The following is a 17,993-nucleotide window of genomic DNA, read 5'->3' as shown; positions in this document are numbered from 1 at the left end:
TTATGCTTAAATCCATGTTAAGTTGATATTCTTCAGATGCTTACATACCATATGATTTGAGTTGTTGTTCCATTACTATTCTAAATTGTAGATATGAATATCTATTGTAGTGGAATGTGTGTGGGACTATGAGTTAGTCCAGGAAATCGGTAATCGGCCTTAAGTTCATGGCTGAGGTTGCTTTCGCCACGTAGGACGTGATTAGACGAACCCGAGTCGTATTAGAGTTGTTGGCAGTGGTTTGGCCACGCGGAGTGTTTGCGCACTCTATGTCGTTCAACCCAACGTGCGCTCGTGCTAGTCGAGTTCGTCAAGTAACCCGATTGTCCGATGTATGTTCACCATGTATGGATGCTACTGTTTGAATCTAGAGTACCAAACTTACCGATGAAATCTTATTAACCATGGTACCTTGATCCGCTAAGACTCATGAGCCGGACATGGTGGTATGGGACACCATGGTCGAGCTGTCGGCCTACGCTGGGGTGACGAGCCTCCCCGTAGTGACCAGTGAGCAACTAAACTCATGAGCCGATTATGGTGGTATGAGACACTATATTCGTGCTGTCGGCCTACATTGATTGGTGACGAGCCCTTTGTAGTGACCTCGAGTATACCTGGATACCGCATTGAGGTGACGAGCCTTAGTGTAGTAACGAAGGTATAATAGGTGTCCATTGATTAGGGTCGAGCCCTTTGCAATGACCTAAAACCATATGATCGTATGAGATGTCTAAGACTAACGACCCTAAAATGGATCACTGTTTGGATGGTGATATGAGGAAGGTACCTTAGCTTCCCAATCCTGCTATATGAAAAAGACTAATAACAACTTGGTAATCATGTTCATGCACTGCATTTGCATGTGCTTTGTAGACATGGCGCACTTTGAGGCGATGTCATGCGTAACGTAAGATGAAGACGCTGATGGTGTACGCGTGAAGGCACGCATCATTCTGCATACATCTTTGCATTAACAAAAATACTTAGGACATGATTAATTGTTTTGCTTTATCATTACTGTTTGATTGAACTGATAACATATTAACCTTTGCTTTATTGTTCCACTGAGTTAATCACTCACTCCCACGTTCTGGGGCGGTGTTAAACACCCACCAGACTCTATCTTAGCTGCAGATGTTGATGAGACTTCTGAGGCAGAGCGAGAGATCGATGATGATGAGGCTGCTTTCTCTTTTATGCAGTTTTCAGACGGGTTCTAGTGAGCCTTGTTCTGATGCGAGGGATGCTAGGATTTCTTTTAGGAATTAAATGATGTAATTTGATACTTGTAATTTTGATAACAACACTTGTATTGCGACTTGGTATGTATATGTATTTCAGGGATTTGCACATGAACACATATATTTCTTTAAGTCTTCCGCTTGCTTTCTTCACTTATCCCTGAATTATATTTGCTATTTGGCTTAATCTATTCCATGTTTTATGCACTAATACAGACAACATACATCCATCATTAAATATGTTGCATAAGTGATGTTTTGGAACTCGGGACCCGAGTTATGCTCGACCCCCGAATTTCAGGGCGTTACATTAATATATATGTATGTTTCTTGTGGAGTTCCTTCAATTATGCTTGGATTAAAAAATTTCCCCTAAATCTTCCATGCGGGATTCCACTTTCGAAACTTGACGTAACCTAGGGACCAAAATTGGGGTACTATGGAGGTTGTCGGTAGTAGATTTGGTCTATATAGAATGGCCGCCGGAAACCGGATTTGGGGCATGACAAATCTTATAGGTATATCATTGTCTAAATCCTTTAAAAACCCATATAAGTGACTTCCCTTTGGAAATCAATTATCTATTAGTTGTAGGAGATTTCATCATCCTCCCACCACCTTGGTCACATCATCGGGGCATTATATATAAGGCGATTGATTGTGGGAGCTGAAGTATCGACATCAACAATTGGGGGAGCATTTAAGAAGCTGATTAAAGCATGGGAGAGCATCGATCAAGCATCTCAAGCAAGGCGCTACAAAGGGGCTCAATATGACAAGTAAGTTGTAAATTGTAGAGTCCATTCACACTTTTTCTTTATGTAGGATTAAGTGTATAGTTTGTGACATAAACTCGAATAGGACTTAGGCTCTTGTGTATGGCCAAATTCACTGAACATGGGTGTGTACATGTCAGTCTCCATGGGGAGCCTCCACCGAGGGTGTAAGTAAAGCTTTGGATTAAGACCGCCAATGATTCTTGGTTATTTTGACCCAATCATTAACCATGAGTATGTTAGTATTTATTTATTTATTTTTAAAGATGTGTCATATTATCCCAAATCTTCACCTCAATGTCAACCCAGTTTGACCATCTCATCCTCGGCCCAACCTCCCTCTTCCCACACCTTCTCTTAAAACTAAAGATATGCCACGTGATTCAAAGCCCACACGGTCACTGTCACTGGAGTCGCTCCTCCATCCCCCTCACATGCCTCTGATTTAGAGCACCTCGTTATCATTTATAAAGGCATTCATTTATGCAATCTTCACCCCGAGTCTCATTTTTTCTTTTATTATTGTCTCTCCTTCATTTTGCTCCTTTGCCCTGCCCTGTCTCATGATATGGTCCCTACAGCTCTCCATGATGTACTGGCTCAACCGTAGTGGTGGAAAGTAATGGAGGAAAGTATCTCTGCCATGCACCGAACTGGCACATGATGCTTGACTTCTTTACCTCCATGCAAAAAAACAATTGGTTCTAAATGGGTCTACACTATTAAATATAAACCTGATGGCTCCATTAAACATCTTAAAGCAAGACTTGTTAAAAAAGACTACACTAAAGGTGTCGGCCTGGATTATAAAAAACTCTCTTATGTAGTCAAACTAAACTTTTTTTTATCTCCATTGCAGTTAACAGGTTCCTACGAACTTGACGTCACTAATGCTTTCATCAATGATAACTTTTCTAAAGAAGTGTACATCGAGCAACCTCTGTGTTTTGTTGCTTAGGGGGGAGAATAAGAAAATGTGCAAGTTACTAAAAGCCATCTATGGACTAAAACATTCTCTAGTGCATGGTTTGAATTGCTAATTTAGTAGGTATTTTTAGACTTTGGCTTCCTTAGGTGCCAAGTCAATCATTTTAGGTTTGTAAAGCATCGATCCAAAGGAGTCATGATTCTAATCGCCTTTGTTGACGATATTATTATTTTTGTTAGTGATGATGAAGAAATAACCAAAGTTAAGAATCTCATATGACAATAATTCCAAATGATTGACCTTAACTCTTTGAAGTACTTACTTAGAATTGAGGGGTGCGGTCCAACTCAGGAATCCTCATATCTTAATGCAAATGCACTCTTGACCTATTAGATGAGACAAGATTTTTAGAATGCAAACCATGTGACACTCCCATCGATCTAAATGTAAAGTAAACTATTAATGATCAAAGGGAGTCTTTAGAAGACTCTAAGAAATATAGTAGACTAGTAGACAAGCTTATACACTATACAATCACTCATCTATAAATCTCATTCATCGTCAAAATGGTTAGCAGATTCTTGCATAAGCCATAGACACATCAATGGAAAGCAGTTTTATGAATTATGCATTACTTGAAGGGTGCACTCAAATAAAGGCTGATATATAGGCGAAATGGACATCTTATAATCCAAGGCTATGCTGATGTTGACTGGGCTGGATCGGTAATAGACATGAGATGTACTTTAGGTATTGTACATTTGTTGAAGGGAGCCTTATAACATTGAGAAGTAAAAAAGCAAAGTGTGGTTATAAGGTTTAGCATTGAGACTGAATACAACACTATATGTGTCATGTTGTGTGTGAACTACTATGGATTGGGCCCCTTCTTCAAGAACTCCGATAGTTTAATGGGGCATTAATGACATTGTATTGTGATAACTAGGTCATAGTCCACATTGTTAACATCCTGTTTTCCATGAGTGGATGAAGCACATTAAGATAGAATTCCACTTCATCCGTGAGAAAGCAGCCTCCAAGTAAATTGTTATGGAGCATGTGTCGAACCAATTAGTGAATATTTTCACCAAGGCTCTTTCACATACTCAAAGCCCTGGAATATGTAACAAGCTGGATATGATTAATATATATACTCCAGTAAGGGGAAGTATTGAAAGTATTTATTAAACAGGTAGTATGGAGAGTGAATAAGCATAAGGGAAATATTGTGAGTAAAAGCGTTGGGCCCACCCCATGGGCCCATACTGGTTCTCGGATAGATTGTAGAAACTATAAATTGAATATTATGGTTAAGGTTAAAGTGAATCCCTACATCCTCTTCTCCTCCATTCACAACTCTCTCTCTCTCTCTCTCTCTCTCTCTCTCTCTCTCTCTCTCTCTTCTTCTTCTTCTTCTTCTTCTTCTTCTTCTTCTAGTTCGAGACTACCCATGATGACTGGTGTGTGGCCCTAATTATGATGAGCCTACCCATACGATCATGTTAGCCCACTTTTATGGTTAGATATTCATTTGATTGTATAGGTTACAAGCTTGACCACACTTGCAAATCAATGGGTTGATGAGCTAACCATGAACATGAGGTGTGGTCACTAAATCACATGTTTTTCTTACGGGTGTTGCGTGATGGACAACTACCAAATACTCATACTTAATTGGACCATATCTCACCTATCACTAAGTCATTTGGCCTTAAATTCCATAGAGAAGTGAAATTCCATGAAGAAGTGTTATTCCACATGAGGATGTTGCTGGGTGGTTAGGATATGATCTTTAATGATCGTATCCATCCAGTTCATGTTCTGGACCGATGGATCCGTTATAGATGGATCTCATTGTAACACCCCAGATTTTTGCCAACCTAGAGTTAGACGTCCTTAGGCAATGGGTCAACCATAACACTCTCAAAGCTCAATCCCAAAGCGTAAAGTTCCTTTTTAACCCTTTTCCTTCGAGATCTCATCTTTCACCATCCTATCCTTCAAATTTTTCTAAGCACATTCATAATACACACCAATCCTACAGTATAAATGATGAAGAACAATACCGAAACTAAAACTTACCAGAAATAGTAACTAAATGGATAAAATAGGTTTTTAACCCTTAACCTTTTGGAATATAACAAAATAGATAGGTTAATTGGATATATTAGCTTCTCCTACCCCAAAATCATATATTGTAAATCACGTAACTCATTCCCGTTTGCAAATGAGACCCGATAATGCCTCGACGGACTCGTGGGCCCAAACGACTCAATTCGGGGGACCCGAGGTGGGTCCCACATGTTTCTTGCAACCACCGGGGGGGGGGGGACATCGCCCCTGGAGTGAGCCCTCTCCCATATGTCCAGTGGCCAGCGAGGGGCTCGCCAGTTTGGCGAGGCCTCGTCCGTACAGCGGATTGGGCAGACCGTTTTCTGTAATTTTTCTGCACATTTTGTCCAACTTTGAAAAATCATATCTCTCTCGTTATAACTCCAATTTAGGTGATTAAAAAATTATATTAAAGCTAAATGAGTCTAACTTTATATAAAAATATGTTAAAAAATATAATAAAATATTTAATATAGTTTAAAGTAGGTTGTTGTGACAACTATCCAAAAATCACTTGTTGGACAACTGCTGCTTCTGGAATTTTTAGAATTTTTCTACAACAATAAATCTCATGAAATTTGGTGGAGACAGCGTAAATTTGATGATGAAATATTAGAAAAATAATTAAAATAATATAATAACTAGAAGTACCAAAATCGGGGCATAAAATGGCCCTAGGATCGTATTCTGCCATAATTAGGGTAGAATTTGGTTAAGTACTAACCTGAATACTCGGTAGAATTAGCTTGAACTACTTTAAATACGAACTACAAGATCCAAAATAAGTAGGACCGCTAATGCTATGTTAACTAAAAACCTAGGATTCAACTCTAAACCCAGTTACTCTCGGGAGTACTTTGAAACTTCGTATTGGACCTGGATCGCACGTCAAAAGTCCGATAGTGATGAACTTAGACAATTATGACCACCTAGTTGGACTTGACATTCACCTCGAAAATTAAGTCTAGATGATGTCCTGAGACAATTTGCTTCAGTCCGGAGTGAAGAGTGTGAGAAAGGTGAATTTATTTAGAAAATAAATATGAATTTAAGTAATCTGAGTCGTGTCGCTTACGCATTATTTATAAGCATTCTGACTGTTGGATTCTGACCCAAATTCACCATCGGATTAGGGAAGATGGCCCACACGTGTCAAAGTGCTTGTGGCCCTGATCGAGTTTCGGCGACCGTTGAACTGAAATTGGTCCGCTATGGACGATCTGGAAACCCGATCGGACTGAAAACTTAACTTGCTTAAGATCCATTATTAGTGAGATTAAGTCCGACCACATTCAATAAAAGGACCTCCAGAAATGCTCCATTGGATCGAAATAGACCCGATTTGGTTATAACCTAAGTATACCTTGGCCTTGGGGCTAATTCCATCAATTTTAGGCCTATATAAAGACCTTAAACCCTCACTCTCTAATTCCATACGAATTTTCCAAACCCTAGCTAAGAGAGAGAGAGAGAGAGGAAAAGAGAGAGGAAGAGAGAGAGAGAAGTTGGTGAATCATCTTGGAATTCCTTCCAATTACTCTGCGTACCTAACCCGTCGCTTTTGAATCGTTATCTCGGTGATTCTAATCTCATTTTGGGTAAGTCAATTAAACCCTAACCTGTTTTGGAGCTTAAGATAATCTAAGTGTTGATGTAGCTAATTTAATTCATACCTTAGGTTATCTAGTCACCGTTGACAAAGACTTATCGTCCAAATCAGCTCCATTGCGCACTTTCTAGTTTAAGGTGCAGACTATATTCGTATAGGTTATGGTTTTCAAAACTTTCAATGTTAGTTAATGATTTATTACTGACGTGGGTGCAATTTCACATGCCAAATGCGATATCTGTTTCATTTTACATATATCGATAGTCTATGTTGTAAGTAGTGTGATTCATGTGTTTGTTGAAATGTTTGTATGCATTTGGAATTTGGCGTTGTGCTTGCCATGATTAATTGTCGTAGGAATATGATTGTTATTTATGCGACAACTCCTTGTCAAAAGGATTTGCCCTAATATGTATTATGGCCGACATATGTGATGTATGTTGCCAAGTGTAGTCAAAGTGTTTGTGAAAATGTCTGAATGAGTTCGTATTTAGTAAGGTGTGAACCATGAGGCAGTTGAGATATGAAATCCCAATTACCTTACTTAAGTATACTTTTTCCTCCATGAATAGCTTAGTCTAATTATCCATGTTAACTATGTGTATGATTTCCTCCATGCAAGTTGTTACTTTTACCGCTTTACTTATGAAATTCATGTATATGGATTCTCGTTATCCTGTATCTTATAATATGTTTGCTATTATGGTTAAATGTGTATGGGGCCACGTTATGGTCCAGGCAATCGGTAACAGCTTTAAAATCATGGCTGAGATTCATTCGCCACGTAGGACGTATTTGACGAACCCGAGTCGTATTAGGGTTGTCGGCAATGGTTTGACCACACGAAGTGTTTGCGCACTTTATGTCGTTCAACTCAACGTGCGCTCATACTAGTCGAGCTCTTCAAGTAACCCGATTGGCCCGATGTATGTTCACCATGTATGGATGCTACTGTTTGAATCCAGGGTACCAAACTTACTAGTGTAAATTTCGTTAACCATGGTACCTCGATCCGCTAAGACTCATGAGCCGGGCATGGTGGTATGGGACACCGTAGTCGAGCTGTCGGCCTACGCTGGGGTGACAGCCTCCCCGTAGTGACCAGTGAGCAAACCAGACTCGTGAGCCGATTATGGTGGTATGAGACACTATATTCGTGCTGGCGGCCTACATTGATTGGTGACGAGCCCTTTGTAGTGACCCCGAGCATACCTTGATACTGCATTGAGGTGACGAGCCTTAGTGTAGCAACTAAGGTATGATTAGGCATGCATTGATTGGTGACGAGCCCTTTGCAGCGACCTAGAACCATATGATCGTATGAGATTGTCTAGGACTGATGACCTTGGAATGGATCACTGTTTGGGAATCGATATAAGGAAGGTACCTTAGCTTCCCAAATCCTGTTGTATGAAAAGGACTAATAACAACTTGGTAATCATGTTCATGCACCGCATTGCATGTGCCTTGGTGTTGTGGAGCACTGCGGGAGGTTGTCATGCGTACCGTAAGATGAAGACGCTGAGGGAGTGCAGGCGAGGGCATGCATCACTTCTACATACATCCTTGCATTAACAAGAGTAATTAGGACATGTTTGATTGTACTGCTTTATCATTACAACTTGATCGAATTAATAGCATGTTAACTTTTACTGTATAGTTTCACTGAGTTGATCACTCACTCCGACGATCTGGGACGGTGTTTAAACACCAACCAGACTGTCTTAGATGCAGATGATGATGCAACCCACGAGGCAGAGCAGGAGTTTGAGGATGATGAGGAGGCGTTCTCCTTTATGCAGTTCTCAGGCAGGTTCATGTGAGCCATGTCCTGAGCTACGGGGATTCAGGGCTTATTTTATAATGGTTTATTTCATTTTGATACTTATATTTTGAAACAAACACTTGTAATTATGACCTGGCAGAGCATACATATCTCAGGGACTTATATATATATATATATATATATATATATATATATATATATATATATATATATATATATATATATATATATATATATATTCCTTTAGTCTTCCGCTTGCATATTTTACCGGTCCCTGGATTATGTTTGCAGTTTTGGCTTAATCCACTTCTTGTTTTATGCACTAATACAGACAACATACATTTATCATTACATATGTTGCATAAGTGATGTTTTGGAACTCGGGAGCTGAGATATGCTCGACCCCCGATTTTCAGGGCGTTACACTCATCCATTAGATATCGAATCGGGTTAACACCTGATAAGCATCCCAAAATCGATGTGCAAATCACATCTGAAGGTCCAAATTAAATAGTCAGAGGCCTCATCACGTATTGTTTGTAGATCATTCCTTTATTATACATTTTTGTTGGTTCACGGGTCACGTTAGATCTAGGCATGATAATTCCACATATGTTGATGTGAGTTTTGTCCTGAAGCCTCACAAACGTCAAAGGTGCCCTCAGATACGTGGATGCATTGCGAATGCGCGATTTAGGACAAGACAATGTAAATAAATGCCTTGTTTGTTTGTGCATATGTTTAGCTACATAACTTGTGTTGAGAGATGCTTTTTGAGTTGAGTTCCATGTGAGTGCTGTATTGGCACATAGCCTTGGTGCACTCTCTGCATGGAATATTAGCTTATGGATGAATATTATAAATTATGAGGCTTTGTTATTTTACCCTTAACTGCTTCGTGTGGTGGGAGTCATTAGTTGTGTTGGATACATGACAATATGGACTCCACATCTGTTTGCCCAAAAGTTTACATTTCTTAGCACGCAAATGAAAGAATATTAAAGCTAAGGTATGTGGTCATGCAACTATATCAAAATTAAAAGCAATTCCGAGATCATTACCTCTAAGAAGCTTATTAGGAAGAACTTCATTAACTAGATTTAGAAGATCAAGATACTACTCTCCCTTGGTTGAGTACTTTTTCTCATTCATATGTCTTCACTATTGGGTTTTTTCAAAATAAGAAGAAAATAAAATTTAATTTATAAAAGAAATTAGGAAAAGGGTTGTGGCTTTTGATGGTTGTCGGTGACCATTCATTTGTGAATGATGGTGCCTCTTAGTAAAGGGAACATTATTTAGATTTGAAATGGAGGATGTTATTGTTGAAAAGACACCACCATTGTTGAAAAGATACTATGGACGAAGATGTCTTTTCATGAAAAAGGGTCTTAAAGCATCTCTTATGATTCTATATAAACCTATCTTTGGGTCAATCCGAATCACAATTCCAACAATCTCCTCTCCATCTTCTTCTTTTTCTCCATTTTCATTTCTGGAAAGTTACAGTTTTCAGGCGATAAACTGTAAATAGTTTTTCAAGTAGTAAATTGCAAATAGTTTTCAAGGGGTAAATTGTAACAGCATGAAAGTTAGGGGTGTATGCTGTAAAAGTGTGTTTAGGGTGCGATTTTTTGGTTTTGTAGGCCGAAATCCACATTTCTTCGGTCTCGGAGAAGTGACTTATTATATCCTGAAGGTGGATTTGTTGTAACCCCCTTGCAAATTAGCTTAATCATTAGTAGGGTACGAATATCGCCTTAAAGATAGCGACATTGTAACGTACCTTAAGCATATCTTTATCTGATTCATTTTCTATTTTTCCACCTAAACCTTAACATATACTGTCTGAACCCAACCCATCCTTTGATGATGAGCCCTTGATCATCTTTTCTAGATATAACAAGTGGGGAAGAGAAGGGGAGGTAGACAAAGTGTACATATTGGGTTTTATATCCGATGTGCTCCGTAACCAACCAGATACAGAAGAAGATAAAAGGCAGAGATATATATGTGTGCCTGAATGGTATATTTGATGCTCAAGTCCAAACCCTCGTGAGACAATTGTACTCCTTGAAACTCGAGGAAGGCATCTCAGTTGTTGAGCATGTCATGAAAACGCTTGACTTGGCCAATGAACTGAAGTTATTTGGACATATGAAGACGGTGTAGATCATTGTCAACGCCGTGCTCATCACATTGACACTTATGCACGATACAAATTCATTGATAACTAGAATATGATGGAGTTCAAGTGATAAGGAGAAGCTCCACATGTAATTGACCCTCTTTTAGCTCATGCCTTCAAATGATACGTCAAAATAAATGGACGGCGTGGATAAAACATGGATAAAACACACACACACACACATATAGGGAAAAGGTACTATGCGCTCGACCTCACGGTTAGCTCCCGTGAGGTCGAGCTATGTGGGCCCCACCGTGATGTGTGTCAACCATCAACACCATGCATTTGATAGGTACCCTCTAAATTATGGGATATCCCAAAAATTAGTCGTATCTGGAACTCAGGTGGGCCATACCATCTAAAATCATGTGAAGACATGCCAAAAACATATAAAAGCACTTGGTGGGGCCCACCTGAGTTTTGAATGCTGCTGAAACTTGGTCTGAACCCTCATGCAAGTGGGACACACATAATGGATGGGCTGGATTTGCGAACCACATCTCTGTGGGCCCAAAAAACTGATTATGAATGTTTTAATGGTGCACGGCCCCTCCCCACTTCTGTATGTGGTGTGGCCCACAAAAGTCACGGATTGACTTGATTTTTGAGACCTAGGCCCACAATGGAATGGTGCATCTGACTGATGGGTTAGAAGTTCGAAACGCATAACGGTGGGGCCCACACAGTTTGACCTCATGGGACGGATTTGTGAGGTCGAGCGCATAGTACCTTTTCCCATATATATACACACACACACACACACACACACTCTCACTGAAACGCTCACCTGCGAACCAGTTCGTACGTACTACATACAAACTTTTTTGAGAACCCATCATACGTGATGTGGATCCAAAATCTGAACTGTTCATGTAAAGCAGCACCTCGTAAAACCTCCCGGGACCAAGTTTTACTTTGATCTAAAACTTTGATGGGCCATGAAAAATGAAAACAGTTTCCTCCCTTGATTTGCATTTCTCTTTGCTATGGCCCATCAAAATTTTAGATCAGGGTGAAAATTTGTCACAAGAGGTTTCATGGGATTCCGCATCACATGGACGGTTTAGATTAGACACCCATGACACGTGTGCAAAGGTGCGCACGTGCATAGGTGCGCAGGGGAGCATGACTCTCTCTCTCCTTTGCACACGTGCATAGGTGCGCAGGGGAGCATGACTCTCTCTCTCTCTCTCTCTCTATATATATATATATATATATATATATGCACTGTTAGCTCCAGGAGTCCCAGGAAGGACCGACCGTCTCCAGCTAGTTTCCGATTGGGGTACCCAAACCACGTCCCATCTTCTTCGAGGCGTTCGAGCCAGTCCTGACCACTGGAAGCTCGACACTTATTATCTGTACATTTGGACATACACGTCGCGGTGACATAGATGGACATGCAACAGATGTGAAAGACAAAAGTAGAAAGGATAACGGTATCTTGTGTGTTGGCATGAAGCGGACCCATGAAATTGAACCAACAGCATCTTCTTGCTTAGTTCTTTTAAATGCATGGGTGGGATGCGTTTGTTCGAGTTTGGGTGGGAAATCAAGTACAAAATCAATAGTGGATGGCTACTTCCACGAAGGGGTCCCTCCCACTTGCATTTAAGATGCTTTGGTTCACTTATGGTAGGGCAAGGTGTACGAAAAGCCTATGCATGATTATCTCTCACGAGATAGGGTGTTGTCTTCCTATTCTCTGCAAGGCACGGTGGCATGATTCACATGGGGGTTGGATCTGGCGAGTATTATCTTTTCGTCCGACCTAGCCCAAAATGACACGTGTCATTCCCAGGTATCTATTATATAAATGGGCTATTCCATGATCCCTACTGAATGATGGTGCAATTGGGCTTTAGTCCATCTACACATATTGAATTGGCATGGCACATGGAAGATCCCCGCCGTTCATGAGGAAGGTCCAACTCAGATTCTCCCCAGACCAAAAATAAAATTGTCCTTCTTATTTATCACAGGTGGACCACACATGTACAAAGAAATTAATGGGGCAGTCAGTAAAAAAAAAATGCCAACAAATGTCATTCAACCTGCGAATTTGACCCGTCTGCATACGCAATGGGGCCTGCCTGATAAGCCGTTTGTATCTCACGATCTCACGTGTGGGCTACGTTGAATTCATTGAGCCCACCTTGCTTTTTTCTTACCTCTTTCAAGATATATCTAGCTAGGAAATGTGTCAAAACGGGGAGCCGATTATGTGTTACATGGGCAAACACAGATAGAAAATAGAAATACATTCTAAATAAATTGAAAAATAAATTGATTGTTAATTGTTTAATATGTGTCTCTGTTACACCGTTAATGAAGAAAAAAAAAAAAATCAAAATTCGTAATTACCAGAAGTAACAAAAATTCTAATTCTAATATAAAATCTTAATTCTAATAAAACTGTTCTAAAGTCTAATTTTTTAAAATAAAAATTCAAAATAAATTTTTGATAGAAGAGTCTTATCATGGTTAAAAGTTTTGTCTAAAAAAGAAGAAAATCTAAAACTTTAAAAATAAGCAAATATTACAAAAATCAAAATTACAAAAAAAAAAAAAAAAAAAAAAAAAAAAAAAAAAATTTTTATTATTAAAATTTCATTTTTAAGCCGAAAGCACGTGATTTTTAGCAAAACGGATAGATGCGACCCACTTTGTGAGTCGGTTCACCTTGGGTATCCGTTACAGTAAAGATTGATAGCTTGTGCGTCCTGCAACGATACCCGGATCAAAATTTATGAGCAATTTACGGTCCACCTTTGTTTGGTCCAACCATGCTAGGAATATATCGGTGCCACGTCTTACGTCATAATCTCATGTGGACCATACCACAGGAAACAGTGGTGACTGAAAATTAAAAATTCTCGTGGGCCACAAAAGTTTTGAATGAAGCTAATATTTGTTTTTTCCCTTTATCAAGTTATGTGTGACCTTATCAACGCGTTAGATGACAAATAAGCATGATGGTCGGCTGTAGGAAGTTTTTACTGGTGGGCGTTCAATCAACACTTTTTCCCGTATTGTGGTTCACTTGAGATTTCAATCTGCTTATGTTTTTTGAGTTCATGCTCTAAAATGAGCTAGAAAAACGGATGGACAGCGTGATATGCCCCAAGGTCAGGGCCACACGGTGTCAGGTGAGGCCGAGGACACAACCTAATCCGCTCGGTCAAGACATGGACCTCATGATAGATAGGCCCCTTCTCCCGGCATGTCTGCTCAAGGGGTCCCATTAGAGGCTAGAAAGGTTATCAGCAGGCATGATAGGTGGGGCCCACCGCCCTGGGTGATAAGATTCTTGTGAATGACTTTGAACTGGTTTGTCATCGAGACAATGATCAGTGGCCAGAACAGTACCACGACATCAAGACGGCTGTGGCGACACTGTGGTGGCCCCCAAAAGGTTAGATATCAATCCCTATGTATGGGCCCAACCGAGATGGCGACAGGCCAAAATGGGCTCGAGAAATCGGGCCTTCTGATGCAGACGAGAAGCATGGCTCAAAGATTTTCTAAGTGGAAGAAAGTGGTGAAACAGCAAAGAAGGAAGCTCTACATCATGAGAGTATGCATTTCCATGCTCCTTTGTTGGCACAAGTACGCTTACAAGCACCACACCCCATATCTTACTTTCTCCATGGGTCTATAAAGCTCCGTTTGTTCGCTCCATTTTCTGCACACACGCAACGTCTGGATTCTTTTATCTATTTGATCCTGCAACAGATGGGGGTGCACCCCAAAAATCCCATTTGTCAGATGATCCCATGCACTGATTGGATGATCCTTCGTGATTGTAGATGAGTAGTTACAAACATCCGGCAGTCATAGTTACAAAAATCCTCCAATTGACGGATAGGCTCATCTATATGGTTTGGTTTTTGGTACATGGGCTATGGATGGTAGTGTATAATAGATGAACAATCTAGATCTCATACACGTGTACTGAGTGTACGGATATTGAGTGCTTGATAACAGAGAGTGGCTCTTGGACATGCTTCGTCTGCCTACGTTGTTGTTCTTTTTTTGTTGTTATTATTATTTTGTATGCTAAGTTTGTCTCTTTTTTTATCTTGGTTTTCTTTTTTTAAATCTCTACCTCTACTTGACTATTTTCCTTTGAACGTGGATGACTTGTTTAACCTTTGAATAATCAAAGTAATCTGGGAGAATTTTTATATAATCCAGCCGTGATTTGGCCACTCACATAGAGGGTTTGGATATTGAAAAAGAACATGTACAATGTATAAAGTTGGGATGTGTAGTTAAAGGATATATATATATATATGGTAAATTGACCGTACTCGCCTCAAAGTTTGGCCAAATTACCTCGAACACTACGACACTCCATATATTCCCTAAAGGGCCTTCTGACAGCTTTTGGACTTTGTTTCGGACGAAAATGCCCCTAACCTTGGTTCAGGAATTGTACGGTCCTGGAGTGAAGCAAAAGTCACCCGCTGTTGCAACCTCTTAGAAACGGACGGATTGGCTACTCCCCGGGACACCGGCCAATGGCTAGTGCTTGGTGCTCTGTCGGCCCCACCACCACGTATGTGTTTCATCCATGCCATCCATATATTTATGCAGATCATTTTATGGTAGGAGACGAAAAACAAGCATAATCCAATCACGGTGGGCCCTAGGAGGATTTTAATGGTGGATTTCCAATAATTATAATTTCCCCGCAGTGTGGTCCACCGGAGAGTTATATCACTCTCGTTTTTTGGTTCAAGCCATAAAATGATATTTTAAATTGGATGAACAACCTGGACGAAGCACATATATTACGGTGGGGCCCACAGACCACCGATCACCTGCACTACGAGCTTCGGAAGGGGCAAATGTCGTACTTATGTACATTTGAAAGACCCTCTCCTTCCTCTTCTTTTGTTTTCCTACAGAAGCCAAGATTCCAGGACCAACAGCTAGAGAGTGACGTTGTTTCTCCTTGTCGTTTCGCTCGTCTGAAAGCCTCTTCCACTATAAGGTTTGTATTTTATTTTGTTTCAACTGTAAGTAGGCATTTGCCAAGGTAAAGGAATGATAGAGTTGAGAAGCCGAGGTACTTTGGTGGTCACGTGAAACAAGCCAACCCGCATTCATGCATTTATTTTCTCTTTCATTTAAAATAATGGAGCAGATATTCGAAGAAACCATAGAGCCCCTATCACGTTCTTCCTTTATTCGTGATCCCTTCTGTTTCCTCAAAGATGTTCACGATCTTCCTGAAGTTCAACGACCTCCACTGGAAGTTCTAAAGATAACTTCTGAAGTTCGCCAAATCCACAATTTCAACGGGCACCTAGCCAGTGAAAAAATGTTAGCTACTTCCATTTCCTTCTACCCGGTCCTTCGCAGCTCTTGCGTTTCTTTGAAATCATCATCGTTGAACTGAAATACTTCACATACAACATGACAACCGTGACTGCTGTAACATGATATCCAAGACTATAATCACAACACAATAAGAAGAACAGTCTCTTCAACCATCGCTAGTTGCCACCTGAAGGGAGATCTTCCTCCTATTGTAAATGTCATTATGGTCATAATTGTCATGTTAAATCAGTCGTGGCTGTTTTGTTGGAAAGAAGGCCAAGATGCATTTATGGTGTTTATCATGTTAAATGGGTCGTGGCTTGCATGCTGCATGTGGCGCTTATTCCGGACGGTCGCTCTGAATCCGAAAGAAAGGGTCGTAGTTTGTAACCATCGAAGATGAGAGTAAGGAGGACGATAATATCCCCATTTGCAAACTTAGGTGGAAGAAACTTATAGAGTCTTGGCTTGCATGCTGAGCTTCTCTTCTGAAAGTCACTGTATTATATGGGTCGTGGTTGTCATGTTGTATGGATTGTAGTTGTCATGGACCGTTTGTTTAACTTTACAATGGATCATGATGTTCAGATTATATGGGTCAAGCGTAGCTTGCCCCAGTTTAGCCGCTCGCGTATTGTCCTCCTCCGCACGTTCAAGACGAGCCTTTGTGGTTGTCAATTTAGACTCAGCCGAGTCTAAACGAGACTGATTTGGCCTTCTCCTAGAGTATCATGTCCCTTAGTTAGCATTTTTATACCAGGCCCTTCAGCTTTCCCTGTTCCTCGTCAGAAGTCTTCAGGAGCTCTTCCAGCCTGACCTCCTTCTTTTAATCTTAGTCATCACCTTTAGCCTCTCCCGAATCAACAGAAACATCGGCTATGCCAGAGAAAGAAAAGAGTTAGAAAGTATAAATCGACAATCAGAGCCAACAAATCGAGTAAGCTTAAGAGCTTACTATATAACAGACCGAGGTGTAATCGTTGATGAATGACTCGGGAAGGCGAGTAAGAGTATTGGTGATTGATTTGCCACCCAGTTGACTAGGAGAGACATATGATAGCCAGGTGAGAGTATGTTCGATCTTAAAAGGGGTCGTGGTTTGTAATGTAATATGGGATGTATTTGTCATGTCATATGAATAACAACAATATTCTTGAACGGGCATCAGCGAGGTTTGGTCATTGTTTGCATGGCAGGTTGGTCGTGAAGATGACATGGGTCGTGGTTCACATGAACAATGGGTGGTGTTTGTCATGGCATATTGTTCGTGGTTGTAATTTAACATCAATGATCCACTATTCATAATAACCACGACACAATGCAATGCATAATCACGACCCACTATTGGTCAACGTTTCATGGGTCGTTGTATCCTTTGATATGGGTCGTGGTTGTAATGTTGTATAGGTCTTGGCTATGATGAAATTTAGATCATTCATGTAATTATTAAAGGGTCGTGGTTGTCCTATTATACGGACTGTGATTTTCGTGTAACATGGTTCGTAGTTAATGTAAAGAATTGATCGTACTTGTCATTTTGAAATGGGTTCGTGTTAATCGTTTTGCATGGCCATTGTTGCCTTGTTTCATATGTCGTTGTTGACAACCACGACACCGTTTTTTTGCACTACCCATTTACATGACAACCATGATCATTATATCATGAAAACCACGACCTATTGTATGTACATGATTGCCATCTGTGTTTGTGGCTCAGATGCATAAAGGCTCGTTATTATCATCCACCTTGGGTCGTGGTTGTCATGAAACAAGGGTCGTGACTGACATTGGATAAGTATTGGTTGTCATGATACATGGAACCGACAATGGATTGATACGTAGGTCGTTGTTGTCATTTAAAAATATACGTGAAGCATTGGTCATAGTTGATCTAGGTTGTGTTTGTCGTGTTAAAATGGTCGTGCTTCACAGTTGTAATGGTTCGTGGTTGTAACAAACACGACAATCTTATGAGAAACAAGACCCAGGCAATATCAGATCCATGATCCACCTGTCATGGGT

This window comes from Magnolia sinica, chromosome 17 (genome assembly GCF_029962835.1).
Source record: "Magnolia sinica isolate HGM2019 chromosome 17, MsV1, whole genome shotgun sequence".
NCBI lineage: Eukaryota > Viridiplantae > Streptophyta > Magnoliopsida > Magnoliales > Magnoliaceae > Magnolia > Magnolia sinica.
The sequence above is the reverse complement of the archived record's forward strand: the minus strand, read 5'-3'. Positions refer to the sequence as shown.